Raw genomic sequence first — 27,206 nt, forward strand, 5'->3', positions numbered from 1 at the left:
TCTTCTTTCTGGCCTTTTCTGTCATTCTCTTCTTCTGTAAAGTTTGGTTTTCTACTTCTCTTTTCCACTGGTATCTATTAATTTTATGGTATTCTTCCTAAAAAGTGCAGTGCTCAGCACGGAGTAAATGTATATCGATAAATCAGTAAATAGTATTGATTGATAGATATTCTTGAATACCCACCTCCTCTCCTCAACCCATCTCTATCCCCAACTTATTTTAGTTACCCAAATATATTGCTATATAAAATATAGTATATGTGTATGTATATGAACATATGAAAATCTACATATTGTAGAATATAGTGTATAACTGTCCTTCATATTCAAAGATGATCCCAGATACAGTTAATGAGTGGGAATATGGCTGAAAAGAATGCATATATTCTTGCAGTGTTTCCACAGAAGTTTAACAAATACCATAAAATATTTTTTTAAAAAAGCTTTGGTTGCTCCACAAGATTAAAGTTCATGCATTAAGCTATTGTGTCAGACTGAGCATCTATGTGCCATGGTAGCTAATACCATGGAAAAATTGGAAAACAATAGTGAAATATCAAAATGAATATCCATTCTCAACATTTCAGTTCCATTTCCTATTATAAACAGCATTTTGAATGATAGAGGTGTCTGAGCTCAGTGCAGTGAGCTCAGTGAGCTAAATGATTTAGAATAATCCTGTTAGATGAAGATTTTCTGATACAGTAGCTTAATGCATCACTGATTAAAAAAAAAACACAAAAGGAAATGAGTAAAGTTTCAGGCAGTTCAGCCTGAGGCTAGTTTTAATTGAGTGACAAAGAGTTTGAACATAAAAACCAGGTTTTGGGGGAGGGGATTTAGGAAAGATTACGTCAAAGAAAGGAAATATGATTATTTTAGGAAACGTGGATTTAAGTGGAAAAGGAGAGTTCAGAAGTTCAGAAGTCAAATGACCTTTTGTTCCAATCACAGAATGGCCTGGTGGAAAGAATACAGGCCTAAGAGTTAGAGGACCTGGGTTCTAGTTGGTGGCTCTGCCACTTGTCTGCTCTGTGACCTTGAACAAGTGCCTTAACTTCTCTGTACTTCAGTTATCTCACCTGAATTGGGGATTAAAACTGGGAGCCCCATATGACAGTAGCCGGTACATGTCCCCAGAAGACAGTGTGATCTCCAGCCATACTAGAGACTCTGTCCCCCAATTCCTGCTGGGGCAGCCTCCCTGCCCTCCTCCACATATATACAGCACATTACAGATATGGAGTCAGTCAGTCAATCGTATTTATTGAGTACTTACTGTATGCAGAGCACTGTACTAAACGCTTGGGAAAATTCAATACTACAGAGTTGGTAGACTCATTTCCTTCCCACAAGGAGTTTACAATCTAGGGAGAGAGACAGACAGACATACATTAAAATAACTATGGATATGTATGTAAGTGCTGTGGGACTGAGGCTTGGGTGACTATCAAATGCTTTGAAGGGTATAGATCTGAGCACATAGGTGACGCCAAATATATGAAAGGGGAGAGTGTTCCAGTTCACTTCTATCCCAGAACAGATTTCTAGAAGATGTTTTTGGGGGCTTCCCTTCCACTGTAAAAGAACATATAGAATGATGGGAGAGATTTTAAGGACATGAATTATTAGGGCTCATTGGAGAGAAAATAGGCCTATTTCCAAGACTGGCCACAGTATCACTTTTTAAGTAATAGATATGAAACAGTGGTGAAGTTCATAAAGTGGCATCAGGTAGTCTTAAAAGAGTCAGTATTCAAGCAGTCTGAATAAGGCATCCTCTTGCATCATCATGTCCTCAAAATTGCTGCATTCCTGGTTAAGAGATTTTGTCATGAAATAATTTAGAACCTTTAAGCACCATAAAAAAATTGTCCAGCAAACATGATGTATTGCTGAATTCCCTTTTTTGTAAGTCCTGAAAATCAGATGCTGTGGAAATGAAACTGATAGTGTCTTGGGTTCCCAAATTTAGGAAAAAATTGAATGTGGCTATTGTGTGTAATTTATTCTTGATAGACTCAGTATAATCAAGGCTCATTAGAAACAATACATGTAATTTCTAAGAAAGTCTAATGCCAGCATTTTTCCATAGTTACTCAAATTACAAATAAATATCCCATTTCTTGATATCCTGCAAGAACCATCATTTTGAACTCTGTTTATAAATCAAGGAATGGGGTAAAGTATATTTTCACCATTCACTTTTGAAGAATGCTGCTGTCCAACTGAGACAAAACAGTCAGTCACTGAAGGGGAATTTCCATGTATGGGAAGCAATCCAAGTTGCTAAGAAAATCCTTCAGAACACAATAGGGCTTAATTTTATCTAGCAGACAAATCGCTGGGAAAGGATAGCACCTACCCAAGAGATCAGAAGAGACTGAGAAGTGAAATTGTGGAGCTCTTTGTGAGAGTATGTAACCTAACTTACAGAGAGGAACTTTAACAGGACAGGATGATCACATTGGTACATCCCATCCAAGAGAGGGTTTCAAGAAGTGACCCTGGGATCTCTGGACTGGTGGTTGTCACTTCTCTTCTATATCTAAGAAATTAGAATTTAGAGCTGAGTTTAGAATCGGTGAGCATATAAAAAAACAAAGTATGTTGAGGGAAAGTTAGTCAGTCAATCATACCTATTGAGCACTTAGGGGTTGCAGAGCATTGCACTAAACTCTTGGGAGAACGCAATAAAGCGCTAAACAGACACATTCCCTACCCACAATGAGCTTACTGTCTAGGGGGGAAAGAATACATAGTTTCTGAGAGTGAAATTATGCTTCATTAAATGATGGAGTTTTTTTAAGTAGATTCAGATGGAAGCCACAATTTGAAGGCAAAGCTAGGTTTCTGGTTAAAGATTCATGGAAGCTGATCACTAGAGGGCAATAGAGGAACACAGACTGTTCAGGTCCTCAGAGTGTCTGCCATATAAAAGCAGTGGCATGAACCATGGGATTGCCCCTGACACACCAGTATTGCTACCTACTCTCATTATTTACCCTACTAAACACTCGCTTCTTCAAGAAAGCCCTATAAATTAACTCCTCCTTCCACTGTCAACATTTATCAACTCAATCGTTTCTCAATTCATAGTCTTTGTATATTCTGAACTCGGTTTCTGGTTTTTTTTTCCGTTCTATGCTTCGGTCACGGATATACTCTGTCGAACATGTTTAGTTGTATGTTGAATTTGCTCTGCTTTTCCAGGATTGTGTAAGCTCTTTAAAGGAGAAATTATGTCTTAGTCTTCCTTGGTAAATTCCCCCCTCCCACTGTAGTGCTCTGCACAAAATGGGCATTATAAGAGGCTTGGCCTAGGGAAAACAGCAGGGGCCTGGGAGTCAGAGTACATGGGTTCTAATCCTTCCTCTGCCACATGTCTCCTGTGTGACCTTGGGCAAATCACTTAACTTCTCTATGTCTCAGTTACCTCATCTTTAAATGGGGATCAAGACTGTGAGCCCCATGTGAGACAGGGACTGAGTCCAACTTCATTACCATGTTTCTACCCTAGTGCTTAGAAAAGTGTTTGGCACATAGTAGGTGCTTAACAAATACCACAATTATTATTAGTATTATTATTATCATGATTAACAAAATACCTTAGACAGTGCTGGGTAGCTCATGGATCTCTCAATAACCATTCCTACCTTTTTCGTTTTTGATTATTTCGCTAGTGGACTGCAGACTCTTCCAATCTTCTCCTTTTTCTCTCCTCACATCATTAGATTTCAGTCAGTCAATTGTATTTATTGAACACTTACTGTGTGCAGAGCACTGTACTAAGTATTTGGTAGAGTATAATATAACAGTAAACAGACACATTCCCTGCCCACAATGAGTTTACAGTGTAGAGGGGAAAAACAGTCTAGACCTATGATTTTCATTTGCACATGTGTAACAAAATGTTTATAAATGAATCTGTAATTATAGACCATTTACTTATGCACTAAAATAGTATTATAAAGAATAATCATAAAAAGACCAGTCTTCTTCTTTTGAAATACTGAACACTGTATATCAATAAATATTTCAAAATCAGCATTAGGCATTGTCCGAGAAAATCATGCTCAAAAATTGACATCACTCACAAAAAGATTCAAGACTCCCTTCTTTCGTCCTTGGGCATGAAATGCCACTTTATAAATTAAATCAATTAAACAGTTGTATTTATGAATGCTCACTATGTATAGAACACTGTACTAAGTACACAAGAAGGTACAATTCAACCAAGTTAATAGATGCAATCCATGCTCACCAGGAGTTTACAGTCGACAGAGGGAGACATATTAATGTAGAATAGGGGGTAGGGGAAATAGAGGAAATACTATAGTATAATATAGTATATTATATATAAATATTCCATTATTAAGTATTGCCACAGTATTCTTTCTAATATACTTTTAAATATACAAATGAGAAATGTGTTAAGTGATCTGGATGAACAAACATGATAACACAGAAATGATACTAACTATTCCCCTTGCACTTCTCACATTAGGTAGTGACAAACCTGGGGAAAGGAAATTTGGACAATCATCCAGCTGATTAGCCCATGTAAACAATATGCATTAATAATTCAATTCATTAGTGGCATTTATGAACTCTTATTGTGTAGAGACTACCATACTAAGTTATTGGGAGAGTACAATAGAGTTGGTAGACACGATCCCGGTCTTCAAGAATCTTATAATAATGCAGTTTCCAAATAAACTGAAGACAAGAAATGGTGAAGAAGCAGTGCATCCTAGTGGAAAAGTGTATGGAACTAGGAATCAGAGGACCTGGGTTCTCATCCTGGCTCTTTTTACTCACAGGCCCATATTCTTTCTAATCCTGACTCCTCCACTTGTCTGATTCATGATCTTCGACAAGTCACTTAACTTTCCTGTGCTCAATTACCTCATCTGTAAAATGAAAATTAATCAATCAATTGTATTTATTGAGCACTTAATGGGCACAAACCTTGGGAGAGTACAATGTAACAAAAGTTGGTAGACATATTGCCTGACCACAACAAACTTACAGTCTAGAGGAGAACACAGACATTAATATAAATAAAATACAGATAGATATGAAAGTGTGATTGTGAGCCTCATGTGGGACATGGACTGTGTCCAACCTGACTATCTTATATCTGCCCCCACACTTAATACAGTGTGTGGCACACAGTAAGACCTTAAATTCCATTAAAAAAATTAATTGGCTGTAATTCTCCTATGATGTGGTCTTCCACTGTTATCTTTTAAGACTACCATTCATAATGAGTGGGAATGAATATTGGGATTAACAGCTGAGTAGTGGACAGAGAGAAAAGACACATAGCTTTTAAAGGCTTCCCCAGTGCTGGGACTGTATCTTTTACCTTCATTGCATTCTATGAAGTGCCTCACCCAGTGCTCTCCACACAGTGCACATGCTTAGTGAATACTCTTAATTGAAAAAGAAGATCTCCTGGTGGAGTAGGATTTCATAAGGGTTTTTAAGATAGAGCTGTGTATGGAAGATACGAAGAGGTTGTGCGTTCCAGGCAAGAGGAAGGATATGAGCAAAGGGTTAGTGGATGGGTCAAAGGAGAATGAGACACAGTGTGTTGTTAGTTTGAGAAGAACATAGTGTGAGGTGAGAGAAGAGTGTGGTAAACAGAGGGAAGAGAAAGCTAATTGAGTGTTTTAAAACCAATGATCAGGAGTTTCTACTTGATAGGGAGAGGAATGAGTACCTGTTGAAGGTTTTTGAGAAGTAGGAAGATGTATGATGATTTAGAAAAAGTACTGGGCCAGCAAAATGAACTTTGGACTGGAGTGGTCAGAGATTGAATAATAATAATGTTGGTATTTGTTAAGCACTTATTATGTTCAGAGCATTGTTCTAAGCACTGGGGTAGATACAGGGTAATCAGATTGAGGGTCACAGTCTTAATCCCCATTTTACAGATGAGGTAACTGAGGCACAGAGAAGTTAAGTGACTTGTCCAAAGTCACACAGCTGATAAGTGGCAGAGCCGGGATTCAAACCCATGACCTCTGACTCCCAAGCCCAGGCTCTTTTCACTGAGCCACGCTGCTTCCTCACTGAAGGCAGAAAGACCAATAAGGAACCTGATTCCACCTGAAATATGACACGAGCTTGGACCAGTGTGTTGGCCATTTGGGTTAAAGGGATGAGGCGGATTGGGGAAATGTCTTAGAGGCAAACTCAACAGTATTTACTGAAAAATTGAATATGAGTATTAAAAGATAGAATGGAATCCATGATAATACCACAGTTATATCCTGTGTGAACTTGGGCAAGTCACTAAACTTATCTATGGCACAGTTACCTAACCTCTAAAATGGGGATTATCCACATGGGGCAAAGACTGTGTCCAACCTGATTAGCTTGTATCTACCCCACCATTTAGTACAGTACCTGGCATTTTGTAAGCACTTAAAAAATGCCATTTAAAGAAAAAAAAAAGGCGGAGATCATTTGGGAAGCAGATGAAGAGTTCAGTTTTGTACATATCAAGTTTGAGATATTGATATAACAGGGGGTTTTCTAAGCTGAAAAAATTACATACACGATGATTAAAAATTTAAAATCTGGAAAAACAAGCACAAAACATTTCCTATCTTGATTTTGGCATTTGCTTACTGGACCACCTGAAACAGCTTAAGACTATTTCTTGCAACATCCTATTTCAGAGGTGAGAGAAATTGAAGGCTTATTTGTCAGGAAATGTTTCTTGTCCAGATGTAAACAACTCCATAACAACCAGTTGTTTATCCAGTAACTAAACTTTGGGTTCCATAGAGTCAGTTAAAGCATTTCAATCCCAAATAGTTTCAGTGGTCCAGAACCAAATCCGAAATTTCAGATAAAACTACTCTATTATGAAAACCACTAACTTTGGCAAGTTGTAGCCACTTCCTGGAACAAAAGTACAGTAAATATGGTATTTATCTACATGCCATTACATAGCCAAGTTTTCTGTTATGAAATGTTTGAACTTCATTCTTAGCTTGGAGCTTCCTTCTCATCACTACCCATTTTTAATAAGCACCTCCTGTTTGCTTGAACACTGCTAGCAGCTAGGGAGAGAGTGCCTGCCTGTAAGGATATGTTCTTTAAGGATCTAACCTCAAAATCCTTTCATGCCTTTTCTTGTTGCATTAATAAACCTACCTGCAGGTCAATCAATCAACCAACCAATCATATTTACTGAGCACTTACTGTGTGCAGAGCACTGTACTAAGCACTTGGGAGAGTACAATATTCACTATTTCCCATTAAAAAGGTCATCTGCATTATTTCTTTTTTTTCAATAGTATTTGTTAAATGCTTATTATGTATCAAGAACTTATTCTAAGCACTGGGGTATATACAAGTTTATCAGGTTGAACACAGTCTCTGTCCCATGAGGGGCTCACAGTCTAAGTAGGAAGGAAGAGGATTTAATACTTATTTTACAGATAAAATAACTGAGGCACAGAGATGTTAAGTGAGTTTCCCAATACCTGAGGCACAAAGCGAGAAATTGGAAGAGCCAGGATGAGAACCCCAGGTCTTCTGACTTTTCCTCTAGGCCAGTCTGCTTGAAGGTAACTATTCATTTTATGAAAATTAAATTTTCTCTCCAAGAAAAGTCATTCGGTACAAGGATATATTGTTGTGCACTTGCCAAATGAACAGTCAGTTCTTTCTGAAAAAGATGTGTCTCTATCAGGATTTTCAAAAAATAAATAGAAAAATGAGTCATTTATGAACACAAAACTTTAATGTATATTTGTGCCTTCCTCTTCCAATCAAAATGAGAGGCAAAGTAGAAATTTACTGCTGAAGGCTACCATAGAAGGTAAAATTTCTCCTTATGAGGAATGGAGTGCAAATTTCTTAAAATGGTACATCTGTACATAGATAAATCAATGTCGTTTTAATTCTTGGAAGGTGCTATTAATGAAATTGCCTGTGGGTATGTATGTGGCTGAAAAGGCCAGTGTGGGATCCAGAGTTCCAACTACACTGTGCACCCAAAGTCTACAATTTACTGTATACTTTTAAAAAAACAAAAAACTCTTGCTTCTTTGAATCACAGTTTCTCAAAACTTCTGGCCATAAAAAGATGTTTCCTTAATGGCAATGCACCCTGCAGCACTGTCTGCCATACTTGTCTCCCAGTTTCAAGCTAAGCTGCAAAACTCTCTTAGATTTCACTTACTGTGTTCTTAAAGCAAATTTTGTCTTACTGGGTCCTTAAAGCAATTTCACTCATCACATACTGACTGCTTTTTCTTTTTATAATTATCCTTTTGCATTTTGTTATATTCCATTTCTCAACGATTACATTACCTTCTTACCCACGTATGGAACAAATTTATATGCAACAGACTTCATATGCAACAGACTAATCCATAACATCACATCGTTGTTTCACTTCACTAAATATATTTTACTCCTCAAGATTGGATCCACACTGCCAAACTATCTCATACTGAGAAAGTAAGACAGACTGTCAAGATTCATCAAATGCACTGGATTATCACTCAACTCTCCACTTCATTTTTCTTGTGTAGTCATTCAGTCAATCCACCAACCAACCACTAGTACTTATTGAGTGCTAACTGTGTGCAGAACACTGAACTAAAGTCTTGTCAAAGTCCAATACAATAGAGGTGATAGAGGCAATACCTGTCCAGAGGGAGCTTGGTTCCTTAAGAATAAATTTGGTATTATGCAAAAACATCTCCTCTATGAAGATAGAGATGGATAAGAGCTACAACATAGAATACAATTAGAAACACTGTTTGACTCTAAGTATATGTTCTGTATTCAGTGTGAACACAATTTCATATTGAATATAATTTTAGTTACTCAACTGTTCCTTCCCTCTGCCCTCCAAAAGATGGTCTCCAGCTTGTTTTTGCCCACCTGACGAGTTGGATTTAAAATCCTCTGGAAAAGAACAAGTTGCATTTTAAATTCTTTAGAATTAATATCTAGTGCTCAAAAGTACTTACCAAAATCTTACTAAATCTTACTAAAATATTTTAAATAATATTATTGGTCTTTATCAGCCACTTGCTAAGTGCCAAGCACTGTTTATAAATTAATCACTAGTATTTCTTTAGTGTTTACGGTGTGCAGAGTACAATAAGATTTGTAAATATGAGCCTGAAAGTTCCAGGAGCTTACAGTCTCTAAAACTAAGGAAGATAGAATATAGTTAGATCAGACAGAATCTATGTCCCACATGGGGCTCACAGTCTAAGGAGAGGGAGAATAGGTATTTTAGAAATGAGGAAACTGAGACAGAGAGAGGTAAAGTGACTTGCTCAACCTGTATAATATATACATGGCAGAGCTGGGTCTAGAACCCAGTTCTCCTAATTGCTATTCCTGTACTCTTTTCATCAAATCAGGATACTATATCAGCCAAAAACGAAATATCAAGATACCTACTTACCTTTTGACCTAACCCTCTCGTAAAAAAATTCTATTGGTCAGGAGAGAAAAACAACTCCATATGGGGCAAACAATTTGTGGAAATAAAGATTCATGTGCAAGCCTACAAAATAGCTAGTGTCTAAATCTGTATTGTTGAGGTGGTTTCCCTAGCCATAAGAAAGAATTTCCCTTAAGATCAATGGGTAATGATGTGTTTGGCAAAATTTTTTCCTTGGTTGTTTTTTAATGTGTGTGGGGTTTTTTTACTGGACATGAAAGAAATATAAATGCAATCCAACCCTTAAATTAAAGCTAACATGGGAAGAAAGAAATTTCAAAATAAGATATGGGAAAGAGATCCATCTTAATGTCAGTAACATACATAATTAAGAAAACATATGCAATATTTTTGTGTTCTCAGAACCAAATCTCCAGGGCCATATACCTTTTCGCTTTGAGATTACAGGGCTAAATACATCATGTAACTAAAATGTAAACTTTCTCTTCAAGAAATGGCATTATTTAGGATTTATGAACAGCCTGGGATCCAACAGACTAAAGTGTCATTATTCAAGGAAAACTTGAAAAAAGTTATTTACTGTAAACCCCAAATAAATTTATCCCAAATCTTGATAAATATCTCATTACTATAACATTAGTTAATTTATTTTGAAGATGAGCTCTGCCTTGCTGTTCAACCTGACTAGTCATAATTTAGATTGTCACAAGCAAAGCAAACTAGAGAATGTAACAACAGAATACAGTCCTGGGAGACAGAAGGACCTGAGTTCTAATCCCAGCTCCACCACTTGTCTGCTATGTAACCTTGGGCAAGTCACTCAACTTCTCTGTGCCTCAGTTTCCTCATCTGTAAAATTGGGATTAAATGGGATATGGACTATGTCCAACCATGATTACCTTATATCAATCCCACCCAGTGTTTAGTACAGTACCTAGCACATAGTAAGCATTTAACAAATACCTTTTAAAAAACCCAATATTCTGGGGAATCTAATTGATGTACACAACTAAGATGAATCATTCAGGTTGAATTTTAAAAGCTCTTTTTTTCCTAATAGCAGTTTTTGACCTGAAAAATCTGGATAATTGTAAGAAGGTTTAAGACTTCATTTTGGCCATGTAGCCAAGACTTAGATAATAATTCTGGCTTGCATATTTTTCCATATTGTCATTTTTTATATTCCTGATTCTAAACCCCTATATAATTGATTATCCTGACATTTTCCTGCCAGGAAATTGGTTTCTGGATCATATCACTTTATGCTCTCTGATTCTAAGATGCTTTCATCACTCATGTTGAATTTTGGAAAATCCTGATGTCTCTTAATAATAATAATGTTGGTATTTGTTAAGCGCTTACTATGTGCCGAGCACTGTTCTAAGCGCTGGGGTAGACATAGGGGAATCAGGTCGTCCCACGTGGGGCTCACAGTCTTAATCCCCATTTTACAGATGAGGGAACTGAGGCACAGAGAAGTTAAGTGACTTGCCCACAGTCACACAGCCAAGTGGCAGAGCTGGGATTCGAACTCATGAGCCCTGACTCCAAAGCCCGTGCTCTTTCCACTGAGCCACGCTGCTTCTCTTAGGATGGTGAATTTTTATTATGGCAGGGCTGTTTGCAAAAACATTCAGGCACCCTTCGAAAACTGGACTAAGTTTAGAGGGAAGTAGGTAAATGAATAAGGAAGTCTCACCTGGGTAACTATAGGTCCCAAGATCCAAAGAGTCCATAGTTCCAGAAGGTTATGGAATTGGTAACCAGTTGTGTTTGGTAGTTGGACAGAGAACAGGAAATGGTTGAACCTTGTCCTTGGGACTCATTATTTTGCTCATTATTTCTCTAGTGGTGTTCTGCCTTTGATTTGGGCTTCATATACAGCCTAATGTCATGTCCTGCCTAGCCTCATGTCCTGCTTTAGATGCTCTCTGCTTTGCTGCTCTCTGTTTTTTTTCTCTCATTGCCTCTAGACTTTAATCTCACTTCAGTAAGGAATATGTCTGTTATATCTCTGTATTCTACTCTCCTAAGTGCTTAGTACAGTGCTCTGCACACAGTAAGCACTTAATAAATGCAATTGACTGACAGATTGAAGCCTGATGAACGACTAAGGTGAGCATACCTTGTTAGAACTGCAGTTATTTTGAAAGACTGGTTGTAAGAATTGTGTTTCCAAGTGTAATTTGGGTTTGGCTTCCCCCTGTTTTCCTCATTATACTTTGAAATGAAACTCCTTTGCCTTCATCACGTCTCAGCAGAGGGCTCACTCACAGCACCATGAATAATGAACCAGGAGATGCATGTGATAACATATATGGATCTGGACTGATTTTGTGCAGCCCAAAGGCATTTTTCCTGGGGCTTCCCTGAACCCGGCAACTTGTGCTAGAACTACTGCACTCCCCTTTCAGGTTCATATGAAATCTGGCACCACAACTGAGCCATAAAACTCAGCAGTGCAATAATGGTGAAAACAATATTAACAATAATAGTAGTACTGTTTAAGTGGTCATTATGTATCCACTACTGAATTAAGCACTGGGGTAGATACAAGATAAACAGGTCCCACAGGGGTTTCATTGTCTAAGAAGGAGGGATAACATCTAAGAAGGAGGGACAACATCCCCATTTTACACATGAGGAAACTGAGGTACAGTGAAGTGACATGCCCAAGGTCACACAACAGGCAAGTGGTGAATCTGGGAATAGAACCCAGGTCCTCTGACTCTCAGGCCCATGCTCTTTCTACTAGACCATGCTGTAATGGAGAGAGCCTTTGACCTAAAAAAAAATACAAGAAAAGGAAAAAAAAACTGAAATAGAAGCACCCAGTACCTAATAGGGACAAGACAGCTGAAAACAAAACTACCCTTTGAAAAACCATATGAATGGCCACTTCCTTGTTTGGAGGGTTTGAGCATGTATTGTGGGACTATTTATTTTTTTCAGGCCTGTCTCCCAAACGCCTTAGCAGACAGACCATCTATCACTGAAAGTCATCTCCATCATTACAGTAATCCTATGCTAGGAATTTTGCTACTGGGTATCCTAAGTCCTTGGAGTGCAACACTGATACATTTATTTAAATGAAACCATTGCATCTATAATGGTTCATGGGGACAGGCATGATGAAATAAGGTGTAATATATTACAGTTATACTACACATAAGAACATAAATGAAGTAGCTGGGTCTGACCAGCCCAGTACTCAGCTCCAAACATTTGAACATCTGTCTACGTGTTTAGTCATATACCAATTATCACCCCTAATTTTTACCCTCTTCAGTCATAATTTTCCTCTAGTAACCAGTTATAGACTGCTTAACTTTTAATTCATCCAACCCTCTCTTGAACATACTGGTATTTTCAGGCTTTACAATTCTGTATGCTAGCTAGCTCCATATGTTTACCATCCACTAGGTGAAGAAGTGTTTCCTTTGATTTGAATTTACCACATTCAAGTTTCAATGGGCTTCCCTTTGACGTGGTGTTGTGAAATTTGGTGAATAACATCGAGAAGCATCATAGCCTAGTGGAAACAGCATGGGCCTGGGAAATTGGCTCTACCAATTGCCTGCTGTGTGACCTTGGATAAGTCACTTAACTTTTCTGGGCCTCAGTTACCTCATCTTTAAAATGGGCATTGAGACTGTGAGCTCCATATGGGACAGGGACTGTTGGCATAGTGGATTGAGCACGGGCCTGGGAGTCAGAAGGTCATTAGTTCTAATCCCGACTCCACCAGTTGCCTGCTGTGTGGCCTTGAGCAAGTCACTTTACTTCTCTGGGCCTCAGTTATCTCAGGTGTAAAATGGGAATTGAGACTTTGAGCCCCATATGGGACAGGGATGTTCAACCCAATTTTCTTGTATCCACCCCTGTATTTAGTACAGTGCATGGCACATACTGAGTGCTCAGCAAAAACCACAATTATCATTATTATTATATTATCTGTGCCTCACTTTCCTCAATTGAAAAATGGGAATATTTTCTCTCCTACTTGGACTGCCAGCCCCATGTGGGACAGGAACTGTGTCCCTCCTGATTGACTTGTATCTGCCCCACTGCTTAAATCAGTGGTTGACATATAGTAAGTCTTTAAAAACACCAGAAAAATAAACATTCTATATTTGTTCTATTTGCCTCCTTTTTGGTTTTGTGGACTACAACTATCATCATCATCAGTAATGTTTACTGAGTGCTTACTGCATGCAGAACACTTAACAGTGTACAACAGCGGGGGTACACTTATTCCTTGCCCACAGTGAGCTTACAGTTTAGAGGGGGAGACAGACTTTAACATGGATAAATAATTTATAATGTATCAAGCATGACTCTACCTCTCATTCCGAACTATTCTACTAGAGCTGAAATGAATTTAATTTTTCTTATATGGCAGCTTTTCTGTCAACCAGAATTCATGGGAACTGCTGAAAGGGACAAATTCAGGCAGTTTTTCTACTTCAGAAAAATGGCCTACCTGTATTTCACTGAATTTAGAGACAACTTAATATTTTTGCATATTATGGAGAACTTAGACACTTATTGAAGAAATAATTATAGTAAGAAAACATTTTAAGTATTTCATTTATATATTAGAAAAGTACAAGTTACTAGAGAACCAAAATTCATAGCAAAGAAGATATGTGCATGGTATTTTAGAGACAACTAAGGAAAAAACTCTATGTAGGTACATTTATCTAAAATAATTATCAACAAAATGGAATACGATGATCATCATAACTCATTTTTATTCTGTGTTACTATGTCATTGAACAGCCCATTTTCAGTGGCATTATGAAAATTAAGTTTGCCAAAAGCTTAAATTGTGGTATAATTTCAAGAAATTTGCCCTTTGAAATACTTTCTAAATTGAGACATTCCTTTTTCATTATTAGTCTCTGAACACCTCAAGGCTCCACTCTTCAACTTTTCATTTATGCTAAAACAAAGAATATAATACTACTTATCTTAATATATTGGACATGTGTATGACACTGACCCTGTAGAAGTTCTCGATATATGCCTCAAGCTGTGATTCTATTTTGCGAGAAGAAAAAACCATTTCATTCAAGTGATAAGTAGAATTGTTTAAATCAATGAAATGCTTCAAAAAGAGTAACATCTAGCTTTAGAACATGAATTTCAATATATACATTGCATCTTTAAAAGCATCCATAATATCTTGACTCTTTTTCTCTCTCTGAGGTTTAGGTACCAGACCATTCGAATCTTTATGGCTTTATTTGAGGCTATTATATTTTCACAACAACATCTCTGCCACTGTACTCCCATATCATTTGTTCCAGTTTAACCTTCACTTCCTGGAACAAAGTACAGTTGGATTAAATAGAGCACTTGGAAGTTTCCTGGTCATTTTTCAGTGAGCAATTAGATCTGCCCAAATAAAGACATAAGCAAATGTCTGCTATGGAAAAATCCTCAATTGCTAGGACCATAGTTTATCATTCAACTCATCTCATCCACTCCTGGCAGTAAGCAGGGATGTGCGAGCTACTTTTATTTGATTAAAGTAAAGCAAACAGATTGTTAAAGGAGATGATTAAGGTTAGAGGAAGGAAAGAGAGGGGAGGATGATTTTTCTTTAGTAAGGTAAGTATACAGAACTCTGTCTTTCCTGCAAGAGGAGAAAAGAATTATTATTTAATCTGTTGTTCCTAATAACTAATGTTAAGTATTGGATAAATTATTATCACTATATTCAATTATTCTGCACACTTTTACACCTCTTAGACTCATCTGCAATTCCAGATTAGTGACTCCACCATCATTCATTCAATAGTATTTATTGAGCGCTTACTATGTGCAGAGCACTGTACTAAGCGCTTCAGCAAGTGTGCCTACAATTTATTTTCATCATTCCTTTACCTTTTACTCAAACCTGTTTATTGTCTCCCAAGCCCTTAGTAAAGTGCTCTGCACACAATAAGTGCTCAATAAATATGATTGATTGAATGATCCCAAAATAGCATAAATTAAACAATATTTATAATAATCAAGCATTAATCACTGTTTATATTAATAGATTGATATTTATTGAGCACTTATTGTGTGTTGAGCACTGTACTGAGCCCAAAGCATAAGCAAACCTGTCTCAGGATTCCCTCAGCAAAGAACATTACTATGGGTCTTTTTGTCTGTATTTCTCTTTGACTGAGACTGCACCTCTGAAAACTAGAAAATGTTTCATGGCATTTTTACCACTAGAGAGCAATAGCTCTCCCTCTAGATGTAAACTTACTTTGGGTGAACATATCTGTCGACTCTATTGTACAGTGTTCTCTCTAAATACCTTTGTTGATGATGATGAATAATTCATCTTAAATTAGTACTCTAAAATTCTGGCAGTTGAGATTAATTCATTTCCTTCCTTCCTCTCTCCACCCATCCAAGTGCCAAACAACAAGATGGATCGAGAGCAGCAGGGAATAGATGAAGAGCAGAAAACCTAGATACACTTTTATTTGTGCTTTTTTCCCTACGTCCAGAAGCCTCTGAAAGCCCTTAAGAGCATGTTACCACTATCTTAAGGCAGAGGGCCCCTAAACAGCTGCATATATTGGATGCTTGTCTAATTTATTCCTAGTGGGGAAAACATAATTGCCTATGTGCAGGTAACTTTGTCCTGCTCCCACCTGACTCCTGTTCCCCCCAGCCTAGGCTCTCTCTGACTCATTTCTTGGTAGATCCTCAAACTAAACTCCATCGGCCTCTTGTTTTGACCCATTCATTCAATCATATTAATTGAGCACTTACTGTGTGCAGAGCACTGCATTAAGTGCTTGGGAGACAGTAAACAGCTTTGAATAAAAATAAAAAGTAAAGGAATGATGAAAATGAATTTTAGGTGCACTTACTGATGATGATGGAGTCACAATCAGAAATTGAACATGAGCCTAAGAGGTGTAAAAGTGTGCAGAATAATTGACTATAGTGATAATGGTTTGCATAATACTTGATGTAAGTTATTGGGAACAATGGATTAAATAATAATTCCTTTCTCCTCTTGCAGAAAAGACAGAGTTCTAAAGAAAAATCATCCTCCCCTCTATTTCCTTCCTCTAACCTTAATCATCTCCTTTAACAATCTGTTTGCATTACTTGAATAATATAAAAGTAGCTCACATCCCTGCTTACTCCCAGGAATGGATCAGACAAGGAAGTGAAAAATAATCTCCATTTGGATGAAAGCAGTTCAGCATCTATCTAACAAAATTGATTTCAGGTAACACCTCAATATAATGAGGACTGTTCTAATGAGAAAGCTGCTGCAGGTGAAAACAAAGGCATTAGCAAATTGCTTTGGTCACAGACAGTAAGTTTCTGCATTGTTTCCATTAAGAATCTTACGGGTTTTCTTTTAACTAAGATCCCCAACCTGACAAGGAAGGCTTATCTGAGCAGAGCAAATATGGCAGTAGTGAAGTTTTGTGTGGAGTCCTCAATATACTGACTAGCTGGATAGGTAAGTATATCTACTTTCATATATGAATTAATCAATCCATCATAACTATTGAGTGCTTATTATGTGAGAGGACTGTACTAAATCTTTGGGAGAGTAGAACAGCTGGCAGTAGATACGTTCCCTGTCCACAAGGAGCTAACAGTCTAAAGGGAGCTTATAAAATTAGCAGGACACTTAGCCCAACTGAGAAAAAGATCTTTAAAACAAAGTTTGCTTCATCATATCACTAACTTCTCCACGTTGAAGAAAAGGCTGGAATGTGAAATAATATGAATAAAGCAATCATAATAATCCATTATTGAGACTTTTCTCAATATGAAATTAGTGTTCTAACAGCAGTACTAAGATTTCCCTGCCTCCTGTGTCTCCCTACTCATGGCTATACTTCACTCTGCTGCCTGGATCATTGTTCTAAAAAAACACTCAATCCATATCTCCCTACTCCTAAAGAACCTCCAGTGGTTGCCCATCCACCTTCATATCAAACAGAAACTCTTTACCATCAGTTTTAAAGCCCTCAGTCAGGTCGCCCCCTCCTTAACTTACCTTACTGATTTCTTACTGTAACCCACTCCTTACACTTCACTTCTCTAATGCCAACATCCTTACTATCTTGTCTGTCAGTGTCATCTATCTCAACACCAACCCCTTACCCACAACCTACCTCTGGCCTGGAATTCCCTCCCATTTTGTATGAGAGACTACCACTCTCCCCACCTTCAAAGCCTTATTAAAACCACATCTTCTCCAAGAGACCTTCCCTGATTAAGCCCTCTTTTCCTCTACTCCCTAGCCTTTTTGTACCACCTACCTTCTAAGCACTTGATCCTGGCCCCACAACACTTATGTACATATTTGTAATCTATTCATATTAATGTTTGTCTCCCTACTAGACTATAAGCTCCAGTTATATTGCACTCTCCCAAGTCCTTAGTACAGTACTCTGAGAGCTCATTAAGTACCACTGATTAATTCTGCTTATATGTTAAGCAAACTGTCCCTTCCTTCTAATAATGGATGAACTTCAACCTTGGGTCTTCGGGCCTGAGGATATGTGTGGGGGTATTGATTCAGTACTAGGTGCTTGCATGGCATAACTTGGACTCTCTTGCCCTTGCCACTGTGATACCACTGGGGCATGGAGTGCCCAAAGTGAGTAGGTAGGCAGGGGTGCAGTACATTGTAAGGTAAATAACGATTGTATTTTAGTGCTTGTGTTGTCTTCACTTGTTGTTAGTCAGCTATAGGCAGAACCCAGTTCTACTGGTTCCTAGAGCAGTGTTCTTCCCACTGAACTAACAGACACCCTTCCCCTTGATACCTAAATGTTATCACATCCAAAAAATGTCTACTCCATTTCATTTCCAATAGAAGAGCTATTTGGATATATTGCTGTTGTCCATTATTCTCTCATGCCCCAGCAGAGACAAGAGCCTGTGAGCTGACTGCATTCTAGTAGCATATTATTGGTGATCTTATTTCATGTAAGTACAATATTCAAGCAGCTTTTGTAATAATGCTAGAAGTTGGATGTGAAGTGTGAGGTTGATTCTGGTCTCAGGGTCATAATTATGATAGACAAAATTGCTCTATAGACTTTTACATTGTTCCAAATCCTGATTGGCACCTGTTGGCACTGATTTCTGGCTCTGTCAGTTCCAAAGAAAGCTCAAGTCTTTTGATTCAGTTTTCTATCTCTTTACATATCCTTGCATCTATGAAGAGTATGTAGAACTCATTGATGACTTTTAGCTTTCTGCCACTGATGTGGTGTATAAGATTTGCCAAATGTGAGTATGGCATTTTTCAAACTGATTGCCAATCCAATGGTTCTCTGTGATGCAAAACAGTTCCTAATGACCTATCTTCTTGAGTGTATTTTCAAATATCACCAGCAGTCAGAATAGAAAAGGTCTTGTCTGATTCTTATCACATCAACAATGTACAAAGCTAGACTATATATACTAATTTCAGTCTTATTCAACCTACTCAACACAGCCATGCTCCAGAATTCAAGAAATCTGAAATCCAGTGCGAGAATATGAATTCAGTCTCCATCTGGGAAGCTTTCCAAAATCAGGCTAGAAACATAGTAGATCATCTTGAATCACCTTTTAACCACCCAAAGGTTACCTATGTAACTTTTAGTTACAGTAGAGGTATTTGAGTGCAGCACACCATATTAAATACCTGAGAAAAGTACAGAGAAACATAAGATATGTTCTCTGCCCACAGGAGTGCAATCTAAAGGTTAAAGAAGACATATAAAATTACAAATAGTGGGCACAGTAGTAAGAACAATGTTCAGATGTGGACTAAAATGAATATGCCTGTTGGAAATATTAGAACAAGTCAGGATAAATGATCGTATATTTGAATGTACTGATATATATATGTATTAGGGGCAGCTATTAGGATTACATGACTTGCATGTTGGAATTATCATCCAACAAACCTTGTTCCTTTCTATATGATGGGGAAGCAAGGAATTTCCTAGTAGTTTAGCATGACCTCTGGAATGGCTTCTTCCCCACTGCTTTCAAACATGCCCATGTCTCTCCTATCCTAAAAAAACCCTCCCTTGACCCCACGACTCCTTCCAGTTAACACCCCATCTCCCTCCCACCATTCCTCTCCAAACTCCTTAAGCAAGTTGTCTACCCCCACTGTCTCAAATTTCTCTCCTCTAATTCTCTCCTAATTAATTATTATTAAGCACTTACTATGTGCCAGGCACTTTACTAAGTGCTAGAGGTGGATACATATTAATAATGTTGGTATTTGGTATTTGTTGAGCACTTACTATGTGCAGAGCACTGTTCTAAGCTCTGGGGTAAACATAGGGGAATCAGGTTGTCCCACGTGGGGCTCACAGTCTTAATCCCCATTTTACAGATGAGGGAACTGAGGCACAGAGAAGTTAAGTGACTTGCCCACAGTCACACAGCTGACAAGTGGCAGAGCTGGGATTCGAACTCATGAGCCCTGACTCCAAAGCCCATGCATGCTCTTTCCACTGCGCCACGCTGGTTTGGATACAGTCCCTATCCCACTTGGCACTCACAGTCTTAATCTTCATTTTATAGATGAGGTAATTGAAGCACAGAGAAGTGAAAAGACTTGCCCAAGGTTACACAGTAGACAAGTGGCAGAACCAGGATTAGAACCCACATCCTTATGACTTCCAGGTCTATGCTCTATCCCCTAGGCTATGCTTTAAATAACTCAGTGAATTAAAAGGTTTGGTAAATCCAGAACTTTAGGTTCTTTCCCAAAGATGGAGGTTCTAATTAATTTGTTCTACAGTTCATCCATACAAGTTAACACTAATTTCCACGATGTTTCCTTCAACTGAAGGAAGACGTCTCCATTCCTCTTTTGCTCACTGTGTTAATAACCTCCAGAAATTCCAGTAATTATCAACTCTAAAACAGTTTTGCTTTTTTGTCTTTCATCCATTCTTAATCCTTTTAAGGACAACACACAGATGGAATTAATAAGTCAACTTTTATCCAGATTTAAAAGCTGAAAAATAATTTTATTTTTGTCTACATATTGTTCTTTCTTGCCAGAGGCCAGATGTGCATCAGGCCTTGCCTGTTCTTTCTTGCCCCCTCGCTGGGAAGAAGCTATTGTTGCCTGAAACATCTGTCTCTCTTTGCCCCACATAGCCTGAATCTCCTTCACAGCTACCCTCTTGTCATTTCAGGAGCAATTAGCGGGGGCTGAGTGCATGGTCTATCCAATTGTATTTCTCAAATAACCTTTAATGGGAAGAACAAATTCAAATTTCATAGTTTGTCTTCAACCTACATCATTTTCTTTCATTCTAGTTGCTTCATGTTCAGTTTTCAAGTGAAAACCAGAGCATCACTGAACTGAGTTTGGGAAAAGATTTGGTTCTGTTCTGAAATGTTCTCCAGCAACATTTTGAGTTTTTCATTCTTTCACTTTTTGTGACTGCCATTTAGTTTTAAGTGTGACAGTTACCATGTGATTCCAATAATTTGCTTAAATTTGGCATTCAAAATTAAAATACCACCAAACAACATTGCCTGACTTAAATGGCCCAGTAGATTTAGAGATTATCCCACTTTCCCCTTAAAAAATGGACCAAAAAATACATTTAAAGGGAAACAGCAGTAATGTAAGGTAAATACTATATTACTTCCATTTAACTGTAAAAATATTGACCTGCTTGCTCCTTTCTATATGATGGGGCGGCAAGGAATTTCCTAATGGCAAATGGGACCTGGCTTAGCATGACCTCTGGAATGGCTTCTTTGCCTCTGCTTTCAAAAATGCTCATGTCTCCCCATCTTAAAAATACCCTTGCTTGACCCCATGACTCCTTCCAGTTATCACCACATCTCCCTACTACCATTCTTCTCCAAACTCCTTAAGCAAGTTGTCTACACCCACTGTCTCAAATTTTCCTCCTCCAGTTCTCTCCTTGACCACCACCAATCTGGCTCCCACCTTCTCATTGTACAAATCACAAGGATCTCCTTCTTGCCAAATCCATCAGCCTCTTCTACATTCTAATCCTCCTCGATCTCTCAGCTGCCTTAAACACTGTGGACCAACACCTTGTCCTGGAAAAGTTATCCAACCTTGGCTTCACTGACTCTGTCCTCTCCTCATTCTTCTCTTATCTCTCTGGCCATTCATTCTCAGTCTCCTTCGTGGGCTCCTCCTCTGCCCCCCATCTTCTCCCCCCCTCCACCGAGCTGTGGGGGACCCTCAAGGTTTAGTTTCAGATCCCCTTCTATTCTCCATCTATACCCACTCCCTTGGAGAACTCATTCACTTCTATGGCTTCAACTACCAACTCTATGTAGATGATACCCAAATCTGCATCTCCAGATCTGATCTCTCTTCCTCTATCCAGTCTCACATCTCCTCCTGCCTTCAGGTCATCTCTACTTGGATGTCCTCCTATCACCTCAAACTTAACATGTCCAGAACAGAGCTGTTTATCTTCCCACCCAAACACTGTCCTCCTTCTGACTTTCCCCATCACTGTAGGTGACACTACCATCCTTCCTGTCTCACAAGCACGTAACCTTAGTGTTATCTCTGTGATTCAACCCACATATTCAATCCATCACTAAATCTTGTCAGTCCCACCTTCACAACATTGCTAAAATCCTCCCTTTCCTCTCCATTCAAACTGCTACCATATTAATACAATCACTCATTCTATCCTTCCTGGATTACCACATCAACCTCCTTGCTGATCTCCCAGCCTCCTGTCTTTCCCCACTCCATTCCATACCTCACTCTGCTGCCTGGATCATTTTTCTACAGAAATGTTCAGGATCTGTCACACACCCCACCCACTAAAAAAAACTCCTTACCCATCCACCTCCCCATCAAACAAAAACACCTCACCATTGGCTTTAAAGCATTCCATCACCTTGCCCCCTCCTACCTAACTTCTCTTCTCTCCTTCTAGAAGCCAGTTTGCACTCTTTGCTCCTCTAGTGCTAATCTTCTCACTGTGCCTCAGTCTCGGCTGCCTCACTGCCGACCCCTAGTCCACATCCTACCTCCGGCCTGGAACACCCTCCCTCCCCCATTTCAACTGACAATTACTTTCCCCTCTTTCAAAACCTACTGAAGGCACTTCTCCTCCATAAGGCCTAACCAGACTAAGCCCTACTGTTCCTCATCTCCCACTCCCTTCTGCATTGCCCTGACTTGCTGCTTTTCCTTTTTCCCCCATCCAGCCTCACAACACTTATGTACGTATCTGTAATTTTATTTATGTGTATTGATCTCTGCTTCCCCTCCCTCTAGACTATAAGTTCATTGTGGGCAGGGAAAGTGATGTTTATTGTTGTACTTTACTCTCCCAAACACTTAGTAAAGTGCTTTGCACACAATAAGTGCTCAGTAAATATGATCGAATGAATGAATGAATGACTGAGGTCTTGGTTGGAACATAATTAGCTCCTTAATTTCAGAGATCCCCTGTAGGGGCTAAATATAATTTTAAATACAGCACCCTTCAACCTTGGATCCAGTGAGTCGATATTTCTGGGATGGAGATGCGGGTTATGAAAGGAAGGAAGAAAGATGGAAGTGGCCCTGTGTCTTTTGACTTTTTTTTAATGGTATTGTTTAAGCTCTTAATATGTGTCAGACACTGTATTAAGCTCTGGGGTAAATGCAAGCTAATCAGGTTGGAAATAATCCTTGTCCCACATGGGGGTCATGGTTTTTATCCCCATTTTACAGTTAAGCAATTGAGGAACAGAGAAGTTAAGTGATTTGTCCAAGGTCACATAGTACACAAGTGTCGGAGCCAGAATTAGAACTGAGGTTCTCTGACTCCCAGTCCCATGTTCTTTCCACCATGACAAACTGCTTCAGGGTCTTGCCAATGTGCTCAAAATTCCTGTTCTTCCTAATGAAGAGGGTCTGAATGAGAGGTAAATTTAACAAAATAAATAGAGTAATGAATAATATATACAAATATGCACAGGTGCTGTGGGGAGGGGAAAGGGGAAGAGCAGAGGGAGGGGGGAAGGGAGAATGGGGAGGGGAGGAGGAGCAGAGGGAAAAGGAGGGTTCAGTCTGGGAAGGCCTCCTGGAGGAGATGAGCTCTCAGTAAGGCTGTGAAGAGGGGAATAGAGTTAGTTTGGTGGATGTGAGGAGGGAGGGCATTCCAGGTCAGCAGTAGGACATGGGCCAGGGGACACCTGTGGGACAGGCTCGAATGAGGGACTGTGAGGAATTTAGCAGCAGAGAAGCAGAGTGTTCGGGGTGGGCTGTAGAAGGAGAGAAGGGAGGTGAGGTAGGAGGGGGCAAGGCGATGGAGAGCTTTGAAGGATGTCAACATAATTTAGGAAAGAGTTACCCTAGTCTTAGCCCATTGAGTTGAACTCACATCAATTCAGAATGTTAATAGAATCACTCTGGAAGTCACAGGCTATGGATTCTAATCCCAGCTCTGTGATTGGCCTGTTGTGTGACTGTGGGCTACTCACTTAATGTGTTTGTGCCACCGTTCTCTCATTTGTAATGTAGGCATTCAGTACCTATTCTTCCTTTTAGGCCAAGATCCTCACTGGGGACTGAGGACTTGTATCTACCCAAGCATTTAGTACAGTGCTTGCCCTGAGAAGCAGCATGGCCTATTGGATAAAGCACAGGCCTGGGAGTCAGAAGGTCATGGGTTCTATTCCTGTCTCTGCCATTTGTCTGCTGTGTAACCTTGGGCAAGTCACTTCACTTCTCTGTGCTTCAGTTATCTCATTTGTAAAATGGGGATTTAAACTGTGAGCCCCAGGTGGGACAGGGACTCTGTCCAACCCAATTTGCTCGTATCCACCCCAGTGCTTAATACAGGGGCTCACATGCTTAACAAGTGCTGTAATTATTATACAATCTCTGCTTAACAGATATCACTATAATTATCATCATGATTATTATTAATATTAAAGCACATAGTTAAGCAATAAATGATAAAAAATTCAAATTACCCACAAAAAATGAGATAATATGTAAACTGAATCTATCAGTTGCTGCAACAATGATATGAATCAATTCATGCTTTGGTGGGGATATCCATAATCAGAGGTATTAGAGAGAAACAGATTTTTGAAAATTTAAGAAAGGTTTGTGTACCTCATTGAATGATGGGTTATTAAATGACATCCCTAACAATGAAGTTAGATGTCAAGAAGGGTATCCATAAGCTCACCTCCTCCAGGAGGTCTTCCCAGACTGAGCCCTCCTTTTCCTCTACCTCCCTCCTCACCCCACAGCACTTGTGTATGTACATATTTATTATTCCATATATTTTATTAATGATGTGTATATATCTATAATTCTACTTATACTGATGCCTATCTACTTGTTTTGTTTCATTTTGTTGCCTGTGTCCCTGCTTCTAGACTGTGAGCCCATTGTTGGGTAGGGATTGTCTCCATTTGTTGCCGAATTGTACTTTTCAAGTGATTAGTATAGTGCTCTGCACACAGTAAGCACTCAATAAATACTACTGAATGAATGAATCCCACTCCTCCCTTAACATCTTCATCTACTGACAGATTATTGGGTTGACTGGATTCTCATTTTGAGATGTCTTGGGTTGTTGGGAAATTTGTGACCTAATCCAAATTTCTTTTTTAACCAGACCCTTTATAGCAACTATATTATTCTTGGTGTCCTTTATGTAAGGCCTTTTGGCACAGGTTATGTTCCATGAAACTTTTTAGGCCACTGATTTTGCCTGTGTCTTTACTGAAAATAATCATGAGTTTCTGTCAACTGCTAAGTGTCCACTTTAAAGAAGCTAACACTTCCACTAATCAGATCCAGTGGAAATGTTCTGACAGGAGGAGGGATGCAGCCTCCTTCCTCCATCCAAACCCAAGAAAACATCTTCTTCCTTCTCAGCCCTTGTGTTTTTAATAACAGCTCTGAAAATCAATCAGTTAAAGGTATTATTGACCACTTACTGTGTGCAGAGCACTGTACTGAGCACTTGGGAGAGAACAATACAGTAAATAACCCTAAGACAATCGGTCCACACTCCACATACTTTACCTCCAACATCACTGCAGCCTAGCAGGGCATTAGTCAGAGGAAATTAACACTGGGATTGTGAATAGGTACAGTATCGAGGAGGAAAAAATATGCCTTTTCCCTTCCAATGTCATACTGTTTCCTCCTAACTCACCAAACAGGGAGATGCGGCAACATTTCTGTAGTTTTGTCTTGCTTCCTGATTGGCCTATTAGGGTCTCATCTAGGGCTGAGATGGAAGGAGGAAGTTCTATAGTGATGGCAGTGGCCAGGCAGCAGGAGTAAGATCAGTGGCCTAGAGGTTCCCAGCTTCTTCTCTTCCTCCTTTTCAGAGGAAACTATGTATTCTGGCATCTCTTCAGGCTGTTCCTGAAAATTGCTGGCTTATGTCGTCTTGCCATTACTTAAATTCCAGAGTGACCAGGAAAGCTAACTCCAACAGAGCCAAGGGACTGAAAAATCTTGTGACAGTTGCTGACGTTGCCTCTGCTGCCATCACCAGGCCCAGCAGAATTGGTCTCTGAGGCACTACTTGAAGTATCAGCCTGGAAAGGAATAGTTATGCACGGACCATATAAGCCACGTGATGGGAGACAGAGAGGAGGAAGTGAGTGGCAGAGGAGGACAGCAGACTGACAAAAACACTTTTGCAATACCCACTGATTGGCCACTGATGTGGTTTTCTCTAAAGCACACCCCCAGTTTGCTAGATGCATAGTCTATGGTCAATGGTATCACACAACAGAAGTGCTTTTTTATCTTAGATAATGAAATATGATTTCTTTCATTCCCAATGTTAAAGGTTCATTCATTCATTCATTCAATAGTATTTATTGAACGCTTACTATGTGCAGAGCACTGTACTAAGCGCTTGGAATGTACAAATCAGCAACAGATAGAGACAGTCCCTGCCCATTGTCGGGCTTACAGTCTAATCAGGGAAGACAGACTGACAAAAACAATAGCAATAAATAGAATCAAGGGGATGTACATCTCATTAAAACAATAGCAATAAATAGAATCAAGGTGATGTACATCTCATTAACAAAATAAATAGAGTAATAAAAAATATACAAATGAGTGGACGAGCACAATGCTGAGGGGAGGGGAAGGGAGAGGGGGAGGAGCAGAGGGAAAGGGGGGGAAAAGGGAGCTTAGCTGAGGGAAGGTGAAGGGGGGTAGAGGGGCAGCAGAGGGAGCAGAGGGAAAAGGGGAAGCTCAGTCTGGGAAGGCCTCTTGGAGGAGGTGAGCTCTAAGTAGGGTTTTAAAGAGGGGAAGAGAATTAGTTTGGCGGAGGTGAGGAGGGAGGGCATTCCAGGACAGCAGGAGGACGTTGCCCAGGGGTCGGCAGCGGGATAGGTGAGAACAGGGGACAGTGAGGAGGTGGACAGCAGAGGAGCGGAGCGTGCGGGGTGGGGAGTAGAAAGAGAGAAGGGAGGAGAGGTAGAAGGGGGCAAGGTGATGGAGAGCTTTGAAGCCTAGAGTGAGATGTTTTTGTTTCATGTGGAGGTTGATGGGCATCCACTGAAGGTTTTTAAGAAGGGGAGTGACATGCCCAGAGTGTTTCTGCAGGAAGATGAGTCAGGCAGTGGAATGAAGAATAGATTGGAGCGGGGAGAAACAGGAAGAAGGGAAATCAGAGAGAAGGCTGACACAATAATCCAGTCAGGGTATTATGAGAGCCTGTAGCAGAAAGATAGCCATTTGGGTGGAGAGGAAAGGGCGGAT

The sequence above is a fragment of the Ornithorhynchus anatinus genome, chromosome 1, assembly GCF_004115215.2.
Source record: "Ornithorhynchus anatinus isolate Pmale09 chromosome 1, mOrnAna1.pri.v4, whole genome shotgun sequence".
Taxonomy (NCBI): Eukaryota; Metazoa; Chordata; class Mammalia; order Monotremata; family Ornithorhynchidae; genus Ornithorhynchus; species Ornithorhynchus anatinus.